Here is a 16,500-nt window from a genome sequence, read left to right on the forward strand (position 1 = left end):
CCTCTTTCTGAAACCTTTTTCTCTGCTTGGCTTTCATGTAAGTTGCTTAGTTCTCTCACCTCTGAATGCTCCCTTTTTAATCTGCTGTTTGCTCTTTTTCCTTCAGGTTTCTTTCGTGATTCTACCTTTCTCTTCTTCTTCCTTCTTATTCCTCTCCTCTTTTTTCATACCTATCAATATCCAGGAGAACTTGTGTTGTGAGGAATAGTGCTCTTGTATTTGTACTCTTATATTCCCTGTCCTAAATCTAGGTAAGTTTTACTAAATCACAGGGGTGAATTTGTCAGCTAGATATTGACCTAATATTAATATATCATTGGATTAAATGATATATGAGATGGTACAACATTTTGGTTAAACAATCTCTGGTGAAAATACTTCTTTAGTGGATGAAGTAGCAATTGGGAAAGAATATCTGTAGATCTGTAGGAATTTAACTTACTTTTTTCTGTGCTTTTTGAAAATGTCTCACTTAGACTATGATCCCTTTGAGAGTAGGACTGCCATTTTTTCAGCTCTTTTTTGTAGCTTTCATATTTGTAATCTTATATTGTGCATTTATATAAAATATAATTGTATGTTTATAGATGTGTTTGATTATGACTACATGTATTTATGTTTTATATCAAAAAGAAAATTGATTTGTAAGGTTTGTAATATATTAACGTGTTATATGGGGTGGTTTTTAAACACCTTTTTTTTTAGTTTGTGAAGAGTTTACTTTTTTTTGACACCTACTTTGTGTCTTATAGAAACATCTGATAGGATAAATGTGCTGGTATTAGCACTGTCATTCTACAGGAATAAAGAAGAAATCAATACACATATAATCAAATGCATAAATCAGGTTTATCTTTGAAAGATTTTTATGGTGTAGCAAGATGAAAGAAAAAACAGAATGAATCATATCTCTATATTTTTATACCTCTTCCTATATTTTTGCTAAAACAAAATGCTGAGAGAAAGTGATCACGAATATATCAATATTCAGTTCTTCAGGATCTGTAAAAACAGAACAAAATATCATGAGCCATTAACTAAAGGTACATAAACTCTACCTTCTCGAATTGTTTTAAAATAGCCAAATGCTGGGTAGGACATTAGAAGCTGCAACTTTAGAGTTAAATGGATGTGAATTTGAAGACTGGTCTACCATTTATGACTTTGTGATCTTTGGAAAGTCACATAAATTCTCATAGCCTCAGTATCTTCATCTTTAAAAGGAAGCCCATGAGACTGGTTTCACAGGGTTGATATGAGTATTAAATTAGATTGAAGGCCAGGTGCGGTGGCTCATGCCTGTAATCCCAGCACTTTGGGAGGCCAAGGTGGGCAGATCATGAGTTCAGGAGATCGAGATCATCCTGGCTAACATGGTGAAACCCCGTCTCCACTAAAAATACAAAAAATTAGTCAGGTGTGGTGGCATGTGCCTGTAGTCTCAGCTACTCGGGAGGCTGAGGCAGGAGAATCGCTTGAACCTGGGAGACGGAGGTTGCAGTGGGCTGAGATCACACCACTGCACTCCAGCCTGGGCGACAGAGTGAGACTCTGTCTCAAAAAAATTAAAAAAATTAAATTCAATAGGAATATTTAATGCTCCAACATCTGAACTAAGTGTTCAACAGTTGGCATCTATCATTGTGATTTTTACATTCCATAGTTAGGATAATTCTTTCCATTTATATTTATAATTAGAAGCTGCTATATTCAGAAATAAGATGCATATATTTCTCCTACTTCTTGATATTGTTTCTGAATGATCATGTTACATCATGATGTGTGTGATTCGGTCATTGTTTATAGCAAGAGAGCTCTTGTATTGGTTGGGTTTCTTTATATTACTATTCCCAAGGCTAATTGTAATATTTCCTACAATCTTTACTCCTTTTTTTGTCTTATTATTGTTGGCAGGTGCTGAAAGAGTGAGGAAGACTTCCTATGTGGAATGTGCACTTTGTGAAATTTAATAAATATTGAAGTCCATATTAACTTTAATTTATGAAAGCCCTAATTAAAAGTAAGCTTTTCCAGGAAAATAAAACGTATTTTAGTACTGGGATAAAAAAGCAAAATCTTGTGCACATTTGGTGATCCTTTGTGTGTTTCTTTTGTGGGAATCAGCCAGCATCTGGTTTATAGATATGACTTATACTCAAGGAGACCAAATGTAGTTTGTGAAATAAAGGGGGAATAAGAGCTTCTAATTCATATGCCAGAGTTAGGAACTATTTGTTTATCTTTCTCTTTGATTGTGGGCAGTCACATCTCAAAGTTACTCAGAAAATATTTTGGAAAATATTTTCTTGGTTTGCTTTTATCTTCTTGTGATTTGGTATTGTAGTCTCAGACAGTTGCAGAATATACTAAAACTATTGTTGCTGGTTGGCAAGGGTGGTGTCCGCCACCTCAGCTCGGTTAGACTCAGTTGCTGCAGCGTTTGTGACAGCCTCAGATTGGAGCCTGCTGGGAGCTGTGGTGTTGGAAGTGGCACCTGTAGTTTTGCTGATAGAGGCAATGGAAGTAGCTGTGGTGGCCGCAACAGTTGCAGGAGCAGAGGTGGCTGGCAGTGCTTGAGAAGTAGGGTTTACATCATTCTCAGGTGGTTGTGTAGGTCCAGATGATGGACAATGTGGGTTGTTGGGGTGGTGAGGGCTTTGATGGTGGGAGAGATGATGGAGATCAAGGGGAACCACAGGAACTGTTTCAAATTTTATAAACTGTTTGTAGTTTGGCTTTCCAGGACTTCTTTGTTTAAATGGTTTAAAATTCTTTTCAGAACTATGGCTAGACTTCAGAGAGAGAACACAAAACAAACAAATAATTGTTTTTACACAGATGGGATGCATAAACTAAAGTCAAGCTTTAAATATGTATTTATATTACCATTTAAATTTATACAATTATTCTAAATTCGTTTCATAAGTAAGTTGATAGAATAATATGCCCACCTCATATGGCATTTTTAATTATGATTTTGGATGAGATATAAATGAAGTAAACTGTGTCTCTACTGTTCTCAAAGTTTGATAGTTTTATTATAGGTTTTTCCAAAATATGTTCCATAATACGCATGATGAGTTGTGAAAATTTTGGTGACCAAATAACTTTGGAAAGGTTTTAGGTAAAGTAAAACATGTTTCTTTACTGCAGGACTTATTGCAATTGTTAACATAATATACAGTGGATATTTAGAATATCCAAGGGATATCAATATTTTTCAGTTTTACTTAATCATGGAAATTTTGTGTGTGTGTATGTAGCATTTCTTCATACTAGTGTTTTAGTGTTTTGGGAGCACTTGTTGAGAAATCTGTTCTAATTTCCATCCTGTAAAAAAGTATAATGCATTTTACTGCTCTGAATAAAGATAAACTTTTCATTGTCCCTTTTCATAGACCTGAAAATACAATGAGATTGATAAAACATTCCATGAATCCATGTGGCTGACTCATTGCACAGAATCACAGACACTAAAAGCTGGAATTATCTTGAGTCAGTGCATTTCTACCCTGTGAAAGTCTTAATCAAGTAACGCAAAGGACACTTTGATTTAATTCGTTTCAGTTACAGACTTTTGACATGACATTCCCTGAGGATTTCTGATTAGGCTCAGGTCTCTCATTTTGTCTTCACTGGCAGAGGCTAATTCTTGAAGTTCTAATATGATGCTTTACCTTCCTCTCTACGAAGCATTAGTTCTCATCTATTTTTGTTTTGTACATCTTCCTAATGCCAATATCTTTTAGACTGAACTTGGAGTGTCCGATAGTGTGGACTATTGGGGGAAGACTCACTCCTCGGGCTCTGGTGCTCCCATGCCATGTGACTCTGACAGTGTTGTCTGTTCACTGAATAGATCTCATACTCCCATAGATCTTTACTGGAAGACCCAGGAGCCACTCAACTTTTAGGATAAATTAACTAGAGGGCTGCTTTAACATTCTAACAATGTTGTTTTCTGTTCTCTTGATCCTTTTCAAGATTTTTATTGCTCTGTAGATGTGAGATCTCATGTACATTTCCCAGATTGATGCCTTGGTATATGTGGCTACATTTACCTTTAGGCTATCAAAAGGAAACGTGGTGTCATAATATAAATCAGTGATCAGTGAGTGAGAAAAATATCCTACTCTGCAGCTTCTCTCTTCCCTACTTACAATTCCAACAGTTAGGTAGATGTGAGTAACTGATTTCAGGGGTACTATGGAATGATCAGTGTTTGGGACAAATTGAATATTCACAGATTGGTCTAGTTTTCACTGAATGGAGGTCGTCAGACCAATCCTGTTACAGGTATCTGGCCATTTCTCAGAATTATTTCACATTGAGAATTATAAGGTGATGGGGCTGAAGGGGTGGAGAAAAAAAGAGAACAGAGAAGAAGTACATTGCTGAAATTTTCAAGGCAGGTTTGGAATGTTTTTTTTTTTCTTCTGAATGTTAGAACAATTTGGGTCGTTAAGTATATTCCACAGCATTAGAGGCAGGATAACTTTTTTTTTTTTTGGTTTTAAGGCTTCATTTAGAGAACATGTCTGGCTGTGGGGAAAGAGGAGAAGGGGGATCTAACAGGAGGCCATGACAAGTATTTTCAGGTAACACATCCTTCTGTGCATTCCACCTCCAGTCTGACATGGGGTGGGGTTATGACAATTAGAAACGGCAGAGGGTGGACACAGGGGTTTGGAATTTTGAAAAGTCTTTCCAGATGATTTTGGATTTTCTCCCCTTTTTTATTGGACACCACTGAGTTTAAGAAAACAAAGAGTTTTTGCTTTTTTGCAGGATCATAGAAAATGTTCCCTATTTAAAAAACCATCAACATGTATAAGGAAAATATATCTACATTGAACAAAGAAATATTGATTTTGGAACTGATAGCTAGGAAAGCATTGCATTTCATGAACTAAGTTTTTCTACTCTCATTGCAGATTAATACATATCAAGAGGCAGGTAACTGAGGCAAGATTTTGGTGCTTACACAACTATTCCCATTTGTTTCCTAAATTTTGATACTCAGGCTCTGTCTCTTAACATTTTCTTTGGTTGGAAATAAAATGTTTGTACCTTATGAACTTGTCAGACATAATGGCTTTTGATTATGATTGAAAATGTAAAAAGATAACCAGAAATGTAATAAAACTTACTTTGTGTTTTCTTTTCTTATGTGCATCAACAGACTAAAATGAGATGGAAAACACAAATATTAAAAAATTAGATCCAGAGCACATATAGCATTTTGAGAAGGGTAGTGATTGTAAGTCAGGTATGAGGGTAAAATGAGTTTGCATTAGGATGAATAGAATGAAATACAGTTTTAGAATTTCTGTTGTCATCATTGTATGAGCAACATTCTAACAGTTTAAAGGGTGCACAGTCTGTGGAATAAGGATGATGTATTTCTCTTGAATCCTTTTAGCAGAAGGATTCCTTTTCCTCCATATTCACATGAGTGTGTTGGCCCCTGGTCTCCAGTGGCCAAGTACTGCCAGATTTGGCTTCCTTTATCATTATAACTACCATTCACTCAGGTGTCCAGCCTGGAGACCACTATACTACTACTACAAGCATCTTTATGAAGTGTGAGAAAAAAAAAAACCTGTCTTTTATGGAAGAGAAAAATGAGTGGTCCAAAGAAACTCTGGAATAGGGTTTTTCATGGGATGGGAAATCCTCCTGGCTGCATTTTAGCATGGGGAAGGAGAAGAAGAGGCAGTTCCCATAATTAGCAGTGCCCATAAGACACTGTTTGTTCATGAAATGATACTGGATTATGTTCTCAGCAGTAAGTCTTAGACAATGTCCCTCTCATCCACTAGATAATGTTATTTAAGTGCAGATGTTAGGTTAACAAATCTAAAAACATTATGGGATAGCAAGCACATGCTCTTGCTTGGAAGTTAATACCGTGTCTAGATTTTCTTAATTTGTTTGATCCATGTGGAATTCTTTATGTGGTTGCAAATTCATTTTATAGTGTTTCTTATGATCAGTTTTCTTCTTCCCAGCTTTCTCTTTCTGGAGAGTCCACCAAGGACTAAATTTTATCTAGGAGTGCTCCCGCAGAGGTAGAATCAGAGTACCTTAAAAACTTAAAAATCATAACACTACAATGTCCGATTTACATGTGTTTGGAATTCTAGAGACCTGTCAGTATGTGGGAAAAGAAAAATAATAAGATTGCATTCCAAGGTCAACTAAAGATCATAGAGAAATTTAAATTAAGGTATTAGAAATAAAATAAAAACAGGGTACATTTAGTATAAAGCTACATTGGCATAAAACAATGAACTGAATATACCCCTTATGATTAGGAACTGAATAAGAAAATAAATACATGTAAAATATTTTATATTTACCATGAGGTAAGCAGTAAAGATCAAAATGATTGCAAACAAAATCAGAGCCTTCATCTTGTCTTTGGGTCCTCTGGAATCAAGTAGCTTCATTGGTGATGAGACAATAAAAGAAATAAAAATTTGCTTTTGGTAAATTTTAACCAATGGAAAAACACTTATGTCTATTATGGCATGTCTATGGCATATATCATATCTATGGCATAAGAAGAACATACGATTTAAAAGAAAAAACTGGAGTTCAACAGATAGGAAAAAAGGTGAAGAATAGTGAATTCTAATAACACTACATAAAGTAAATAAAGAATCCTGACAAAATGTCTCATTTAATTGTCAGGAAAACAAATACTGAGCCTACCTTTTTAATCTATTATTTTATGATTACTAAACAGTTATTTAAGAAGGCAAGCCCAAAATATGATTGAGAATGTGGGAAGGTATATGGTCTTTTACACAACCATTAGTTCTATTAGTTTAGATAATTTTTTTAATAGCCGTATAACAATACACAAAACAAACATGAAAATGTTGGTACCTCTAACTTAAAAACCTAATTTTTGGAAATCATCCTCAACAAATTAAACAATACAAAAAACCCAATTGTGTTCATTTCAGTGTTACTGATAATTAAAAATATGAATACTCATAATCATGAAGACTTTGTGGAAATTTGAAAAATGCTTATGTTGTAATGATAAGGTAAATGTTTAAATATCATGCTATATGTAAATTATCCACATAGATGACAGAAAAACGTAAGCATAAATGAAGTTAGATATGAGATGATTTTGTAATTTATGTGTGGATTTTCTGTCCTCAAAAAGATTTATGGTATTCTGTTGATATCATAATTTAAACACATAAAAAACCTAAGAAATTTCCACTAAAATGATCTTCTGACTCTAGTTTTCACCTTACATACTTAAAACACTGGACAGAAAAATTTAATGTTAACTCATAACCTAAAATACATATATTGTTAGAAATATGAAATACTCATTTAATTTTACCATCAGCATTAATTTTATTATCAATAAATAACTTAAAATTTAATATTTCTGTTAAACTTTCATTTTTTTGATACAATCATTACTTCTGAATTCTCTCATCCAAACAAAATATAAAAAACAAATCCATCTCAAATGATAATTATTTGAAGACTATTATAAAAATATTCTTTCTTCATAATTTTGCAATCACATGATACTTCAATAATGAATCTCTCTCTCTCTCTCTCTTTTCTTTTTTGCTAACATTCATTTTTTTCCCAAAGAAAAGTAGCTAAGCGCTCTAGCTGCCAAATCCTGGTCATATTACCTAACCTATCAGAGGCCTATTTTTCTAATTTTTAAAATAAGGTGATTTATTTTTTGATTGATGAAGTGGTCAGATTTCAATACCTCAAAAATATGAATAGAAAACCAAATTAACAAGTGTATTGCTTCCATATGAAACAGTCATAATCTCAAGCAAAATATGAGACACATTTGAAAATTAATGTGTATGTCCCTTTGTAACAAAAGAGATAAATAAAATAGAGGCAATCAACTAATATAAAATCAGGCCCAATGATTTCCTGCATAATTTAGTACATTAATTTTTCTGCCACTGAGAACATTTTCATTTTTATAGGTTCAAAACTAAAATATGGCATTATGTCTAGAAAGGGCCATTTTAAAGATTCTGAGATTCTGGAGGACAGGCTATTTTTATCATTATCATTTATCCTGAAATTCTTACCATTTTACTGTTAAGAATGGATAAAACTTGCAGGCTGAGAACTTATTAAATCAGTATCAATTTTTTTTCTGTTTACAGTATTTCCTTTCAAATGCATTTTTTTCTGTTGTAATTCTGTGGAAAGCAGTCTGAGATTTCATAATACTTCCACTAATTAGAAACTGCATATAATCAAAGACTAAAGAAAGTGGATTTTTAAGCCTTTGAAATTAAAAAAAAAAAGATACTGTAATGAGGGGGTCTTCTTTCTGTTTGTCCAGCAATGTCAGCCTTCCCTCAGCTTGTGAAATCTGGAAGCTCAGTGAAAGAGCACAGGTGATTCATGCCTTATAAAGGATTATTTTTTCTCTTCTTTATCCCTTCTATATTGTGAAGCAAAATATTATTATTATTTTAGCCTTTGCCTCTGGGTTAATCCAAATCATTTTCTGAAACAAAAAAAGGACAGGTATAATTTTTAAAAGTTAACATTTGTCTTTTTCATTTTTTTCAGGAACGTCATGGTTAATTATCTGTGTATTAGAAAAAGTGAAGGTTTGTTCATTATGATTTAAATGTGATACATTGAATCCACTCTTTCCTTCATTTCAGATATTTTCTTAACATTTTACTGCAAAGCAGTAATTATTGAAACTTGACCAGAAACCCAAGGCCTAAGATGTTTTCTTTCTTTTTAACTGTACTCTGCTATTTATAATATAACGCTTGGCTATTATATGCTAACGTGTATTCTGAGCTGGGAGAAAGTATTTGAAAATGATAGCTTCTTTTATGTTCATTTTTGGCTTTTTAAAGTAAAATACTTTATTGCTGAAGTAAATTTTTAGAGATTATAAAATTAGCTCAGCTGAAACATTAATGGCTCTTTTCTCACATTTTCTTAACATAAAAATGAGAAAAAGGGCCCTCACACCTGTAATGTCAGCATTTTTGGAAGCCAAAGTGGGAGGATCGCTTGAGCCTAGGAGCGTGAGACTAGCCTGGGCAATATGATGGAACCTCATCTCAGGGGAAACGCAAGAATCAGCTGGGGCGGGAGGATTGCTTGAGCCCAGGAATTTGAGACCAACTTGGGCAACATGATGAAACTCCATCTCTACAAAAATTAGCTGGGCATGGTACCCTTTTCTGTCTCTACAAAAAATTTACACAATTATCTGGACATGCTGATGTGCATCTGTAGTCCCAGCTACTTCAGAGGCTGAGGTGGGAGGATCACCTGAGCCTGGGAGATTGAGGCTGCAGTAAGCTGTGATGATGCCACTACACTCCAGCCTGGATGACAGAGTGAGACCCTGTCTTAAAAAAAAAAAAAAAGAGAAAAAGGCAACTAATGAACCATTTTGACACCCCTTACTATACATCTTTTACCACTAGATTCAGAATAATTCTTTTTACACAGGAGTTTTGTATCACAGGAGAAACCTTGCTCAGAAGAAATAATGACAGTTATTAACCAATACAAAATGTGAGCATTGTAGTAGTTTGACATTTGCTTTGATGCAAGCTTTAATTTCCATGAAAATGTTGTTTGTTACCAGAAAGATAGAAAAACATAATCTGGAAAACCTACTGGTGGATAATCAGATTTTCAATGCTTTTCTTTCAAGTTAGCTGTTAACAGTGGTGTATCCTCTTGGCATTAATTCATGCTGTGATGAATGAAAGAACGGAGAAGGACCTCTAGACTTTTTATCCCAAAGGTAAATTGGAGGGCACTAGATGCAACGTCTCTTTGGTTATTGGATTTTCAGTTTACTCATACTTTCTAAAAATTATTTTAGGATCACTGAAAACAATGAGAACAACCTAAAGTATAAATCAGGATGTAGATCTAGATCCGTGTGCTTTTACGTAGATGGTAATTTTGTATGGGAAGAGACTGAAATTTGAGAAAATAAATAACTTGCTCATATTTTCAAAAGCCAATATTTGAATCCATTTTTTTTTCTCCACAGCTTTTTCTTTCCTCTGCACCAAGATATTCTTATGTATGTTTAACTTTTGTTGTGAGACATTCTGGCTAATCATTATGGTGAATAAGTTGTAGACAGAGAGAGTCTGTCTTAGGCATTTTTGTGGCTTTATCAATTAGTAGATTTCCTGGCCTTAATCTAGGTGAAATATAATGCTTTTGACCAAGTAAATATATGTATATATAAAAATAAATTTTCTTTCCTTTCCTTTGTTGCAAATGATTCCATGTAAAATTCTGTAGACTAAGAGAAAATGTCAGGATTCCAACACACAAGATTCTTGCTTAGAAAACTTGGCTAGGGGCCAGGCGCGGTGGCTCAAGCCTGTAATCCCAGCACTTTGGGAGGCCGAGGCGGGTGGATCACGAGGTCAGGAGATCGAGACCATCCTGGCTAACACGGTGAAACCCCGTCTCTACTAAAAATACAAAAAAATTAGCCGGGCGTGTTGGCGGGCCCCTGTGGTCCCAGCTACTCGGGAGGCTGAGGCAGGAGAATGGCGTGAACCCAGGAGGTGGAGGTTGCGGTGAGCCGAGATCGCGCCACCGCACTCCAGCCTGGGGGACAGAGAAAGACTCCGTCTCAAAAAAAAAAAAAAAAAGAAAAAAAAAAAGAAAACTTGGCTAGGAACACCTACTGTACCTAACGGGGCTGGTAGAGCTTTCAGATTTCGACGTAACATGTTCATGTCGAGGAGTCTGTGTAGTTAAGCTCATGCTTTATTACATCATCATTTTGTTTAACAGTGTGATTGGAATACCCTGATAAATATTAAAATGTTGATAATTATTCTTACTGATTCTTGCTCTTCTTTTAGGCTTTGTTTTCTCTTTCTTACATTAATGCCATGGTTTGTTGTATCTCTGTTTCTAGCTTCCCTGATCACCCCATCCAACTTTGACATTTTTACCGAAATTATCTTTCTAAAATACAATCTAACATGCAAATCCAATGCTTAAAACTTTGGTTGCCTCCCATTGTCTATATCTGCATTTCCCAAACCATGTTACAGAGCATTATCCTTAGCGGAGTTTACTAGAGCTCCATGACGATAGAGCTGAATGAACCCTTCTTACATATATTCTTATTTAAAGACTCCAGGAAATTCATCCCAATATTTCATCAATGCATTTTACCCTGAAACTCTAATTTCAGTGAAACTAGTTCAGAGAATATGAGCTGTTAGTTATATGAAGTTTTAACACTAAATTGCCACACAAGATGTGATTGGTTAATTTTCTGTGTCAACTAGGCTAGGCTATGATGCCCTATTGTCTGGTCAACCACTGGTCTAGGTGTTACTGTGACATTTGCAAGCAGTTGACTTTGAGTAAAACAGATTACCCTTCATAATGGGGGTAGACCTTATCTAATCAGTTGAAGGCCTTAAGAGCAAAGCCTGAGGTTTCCTGGAAAAGAAGAAATTGTGCCTCAAGAATGTAACACAGAACTCTTTCTGAGTTTCCTGCTTCTTGGCCTCCCCTGTGGATTTCAGACTCAATACTGGCATAGCAACTCTTGCCTGAATTCCCAGCCTGGCTTTCTTTTTCACTCTTTCTATATATCCCATTTGGTTCTGTTTCTCTGGAGAATCCTGCCTAATATGCATGGTCTGATACAATTTGATTATATTTCTGATTTGCTTGTAAAGCTGTAATATCACTTACAATCTATTTGTTATGATTTATACTCATATCCATTGTGCTTACTTCAAAATTATTAATAACACCAAGTGCCTTCATGCTTCTGTGTTTTTGACCTTCCCCTTTTCACAGCTTGCAACCAGTGAGCTCCTTCTTGTCTTGGCCAACTGGTATTCAATTCTAAGCATCTAGTACAGACCATCTCTCTTCTGAGAGCATTCAGTTTAATAAGTGAAAACATCATTTTCTCATTTACTGGTACATTTTCTTCATTTATTTGACAGATGTTTATTGAGCATCTACTGTGTTCCAAGCTCTCAGAATTGAGCAGTGAACAATAGTATCTGGTTTCTTTGCTTTGAATGCAGTGTGGATAGCTCTATTAGGACATTCTGGTTTACAGCTGTTGTTTTGGAGTCATTATTATAATGTCTCTTTCAGTCTTAAAAATGTTCTGGTTTTCATGACAAATGATGTGATCATCCTAATTATCAGATATATAGTCTGGGAGGGAAAATAAGCATTAACCAGGTTATGGGTTAAATTATGTCCTCCTCCCAAAATATGCTGAAGTCCTAACCCCCAGTAATTGTGAGACCCCAAATTTGGAAATGGTGTCTTTTCAGATGTAATGAAGTTAAGATGAGGTCATAATGGATTAGGATGGGCCTAATCCGATGACTGGTGTACTTATAAATAGAGAGACATCTTGACATGGAGACACAAAGGAGAACCTCATGTGATAAAGAGGCAGAGAGTGGAATGACGTGTTTACAAACCAAGGAATGCCAAGGATTGTCAGCAGTTAGTTCCCAGAAGCTAGGAAGAAACACAAGAAAAAAATCCCCTAGAAACTGCAGAGAACATGGTCCTGCTAACACCTTGATTTTGACGTATATACCCCAGAACTGTGGGGGATACAGATTTCTCTTGTTGTTAACCACCCAGTTTGTGGCACTTTGTTAAAGTAGTTTGAAAAAAGTAATATAACATGCAATTGAAATAATTATGGATGCTACATAAAGCAAGGTATAGTGTACTGTGACTAATATATGACAGAAGAATACAGGGGCCTATATAAATTCAGGGTCCAGGGAGGATATAACTGAGGAAGTGACATTTAGGTGTACTTTAAAAGGTGAGTTACAGAATTTTTCAGGGAGAGCGTAGCACATTCGGTGATCCTGATACAAGACATAACTTTATATTCTAAGGATGATCAAAATGAGATCTATATAGTTGAAATTTCAGAACAGAAAATGATAGTAGCATATTACAAGGCTGCATAGATAAGCAGGGTTTCCATTGTGGTGACTCTGATGAATATTGTAAAGATTTTGGACTTCATCCTAAAGTTGGTGGAAAGTCACTGGATAATTTTTTGAATTAGGAAGTGGAAATGATATGATCAATTTGTGTAATAAACTTCCACTTTTGCTTGATAGAGATTTGGATAAAGAAACGGCAGTGGGAAGGAGGGCAAATGGATTTCTGCTGTATTTAGAATGCCACGGTAAAAACTTTGTATTTGTTAGGTATGGAGAATGAGAGAGAGGGAAGTGAAGGCTGAGTCCCCAGTTTCCGGCTTGGACAACTGTGAAGATATTGCCTTTTGCTGAGATGGAGAATATTAGAAGAGGAGAAATTTGAGGGAACGGAAATGCCAATTTTAATTCAGCCTTCTCTTATGTTTGAAATACATGTGAGAAAAGTAAAACAACATACCAGTAGTGCTGTGATGAAAATAAAGGCCATAGACTCAAAATGTAATTCGTATATCCTTTGTTTACTCCTAATTTGCAATAGGTAGAATTGGTGGAAGCACATATTCTATAAAACACTGGCTTAATTTCCCACTGTTCTTGTGCCTTGAAGTTATGAGTGTTCTTTAATGCCTCCTCCTGTAGAGCTAGTTTAACTTTGGGAATCTCCTCAGGATAACGTTCTTTCTTCATGGTCAGGAGTCTTTGCCTCTTAAGATTGGCTTCTCTCCCTCTCTTCTTGTGGTCAGAAGCTCCCTGTGACTTGGAGGAGAGTGCTATGCCCCAGTGTAAGGTTATCTGTAGGGAAGGGGTACAGTGGGGATTATAAACAGGGGTTACACTAGGACAGAGGGAACTTTGGACAGAGATATATGTGTCAGAGGAAACTACAGGTAGGATTATCTTGTGACACAGGAGGATCTTTTATCAAGTAAATACAATGAAATATTATAGGTAGTGTGATTAAAGGATGTACATAGTGGGATACACACCAGGTAATCATACCGAGGGGTGGTTAAAGAAGATAGCATGTGAGGTGAATATGAAAGATGATATTTACCACATGAGACTATGGCACTGGGAAAACAGCAGGCACTATGATCTCAGCACTTAGGGAGGCTGTGGTGGTGTGTCCGGAATTGGTGGGTTCTTGGTCTCACTGACTTCAAGAATGAAGCCGCGGACCCTCGCAGTGAGTGTTACAGTTCTTAAAGGAGGCCTGTCCGGAGTTTGTTCCTTCTGATGTTCGGATGTGTTCGGAGTTTCTTCCTTCTGGTGGGTTTGTGGTCTCGCTGGCTCAGGAGTGAAGCTGCAGACCTTCGCAATGAGTGTTACAGCTCTTAAGGTGGTGTGTCTGGAGTTGTTCGTTCCTCCCGGTGGGCTCGTGGGCTCGTGGGCTCGCTGGCTTCAGGAGTGAAGCTGCAGACCTTTGCGGTGAGTGTTACAGCTCATAAAAGCAGCATGGACCCAAAGAGTGAGCAGTAGCAAGATTTATTGCAAAGAGCAAAAGAACAAAGCTTCCACAGTGTGGAAGGGGACCTGAGCGGGTTGCCACTGCTGGCTCGGGCAGCCTGCTTTTATTCTCTTATCTGGCCCCACCCACGTCCTGCTGATTGGTAGAGCCCAGTGGTCTGTTTTGACAGGGCGCTGATTGGTGCGTTTACAATCCCTGAGCTAGACCTAAAGGTTCTCCAAGGCCCCACCAGAGCAGCTAGATACAGAGTGTCAATTGGTGCACCCACAAACCCTGAGCTAGACGCAGGGTGCTGACTGGTGTGTTTACAAACCTTGAGCTAGATACAGAGTGCCAATTGGTATATTTACAATCCCTGAGCTAGACATAAAGGTTCTCCAAGGCCCCACCAGAGCAGCTAGATACAGAGTGTCAATTGGTGCACTCACAGACCCTGAGTTAGACACAGGGTGCTGATTGGTGTATTTACAATCCCTGAGCTAGACATAAAGGTTCTCCAAGGCCCCACCAGACTCAGGAGCCCAGCTGGCTTTACCCAGTGGATCCCGCACCGGGGCTGCAGGTGGAGCTGCCTGCCAGTCTCGCGCCACGCGCTCGCACTCCTCAGCCCTTGGGTGGTCAATGGGACTGGGTGCCGTGGAGCAGGGGGTGGTGCTCGTCGGGGAGGCTCGGGTTGCACAGGAGCCCACGGAGGTGGGGGAAGGCTCAGGCATGGAGGGCTGCAGTCCCTAGCCCTGCCCCGCGGGAAGGCAGCTAAGGCCCGGCGAGAAATCGAGTGCAGCACCGGTGGGCTGGCACTGCTATGGGACCCAGTACACCCTCTGCAGCCGCTGGCTAGGGTGCTAAGTCCCTCACTGCCCGGGGCTGGCAGGGCCGGCCGGCTGCTCCGAGTGTGGGGCTCGCCAAGCCCACGCCCACCCAGAACTCCGGCTGGCCCGCAAGCACCACCCGCAGCCCCGGTTCCTGCTCACGCCTCTCCCTCCACACCTCCCTGCAAGCCGAGGGAGCCGGCTCTGGCCTTGGCCAGCCCAGAAAGGGGCTCCCACAGTGCAGCGGTGGGCTGAAGGGCTCCTCAAGTGCTGCCAAAGTGGGAGCCCAGGCAGAGGAGGCGCCAAGAGCGAGCGAGGGCTGTGAGGACTGCCAGCACGCTGTCACCACTCAGTGGGAGGGTTGCTTGAGGCCAGTAGTTTGAGACCATTCTGGGCAAGAGAGCAAGACCCTTTCTCTACCAAATAAATAAATAAATAAATAAATAAATAAATAGACACAGGGACTTGAAATAACTTGGGTTGTCAGTTTTTAAGGTATGTTGGTTTCAAACAACAGAAAACGTAACCCAAACTTGTTTAATTAGAAAATGCATTGTCTCAGGTAAATAAGCAGACTAGTTAGGCTTGCTACATGATGTGACTAGTCTCACGTTCTTTATTATTTCATATTTATAGTTCTTGTCTCTAATATCCTCAGTGTTCACTTTACTGTCAAGCAACCTGCCTCCTTGTCATCCACGGTGATTCTAGCAGTTCCTGGCCCTAAATGTCTTTAGACGGAAGTTTCCTTCAGAAACTTATTCCCCAGAGTCTCCCCAAAGCACTTCCTCTTGTCCCCTTTGCTCTGACTGGTTCATGTGCTTATTCTTCATGACTGTGGCAAGGCATGTGGGAACAGGGAATGAGCAAAAAGGTTTAGAGATGAGTGCTGTGGGGCTTAATTTGCTAAATACAAGACCAGAGGTGAGAGGACCAGCTACAAGACAGTCGTTAGCCTTAACCAAAGCAGTGGCAACGGGAATGGATCAAGGGGAAGGGTTATGATAAAGAGATGGAATGATTCATTATTCAGCAGTTCACACAAAGCAGTGTGATTTGAACTTGAATTTTGGAGCCACTCAAGTCTCTGGAGCTAAGCTTTGTTACTTACTAGCATCGTTATCTGGGGCCAGTGACTTTTCTGTTTCACTTTGGTTATCTGTGAAATGTGACTATTCTAAATGTCTACTCACTGTACGCCTGTCACTCCTTTCTCAGGGCATCACTATTTAGAATA

This window comes from Symphalangus syndactylus, chromosome 10 (genome assembly GCF_028878055.3).
Source record: "Symphalangus syndactylus isolate Jambi chromosome 10, NHGRI_mSymSyn1-v2.1_pri, whole genome shotgun sequence".
In the NCBI taxonomy this organism is placed as follows: Eukaryota; Metazoa; Chordata; class Mammalia; order Primates; family Hylobatidae; genus Symphalangus; species Symphalangus syndactylus.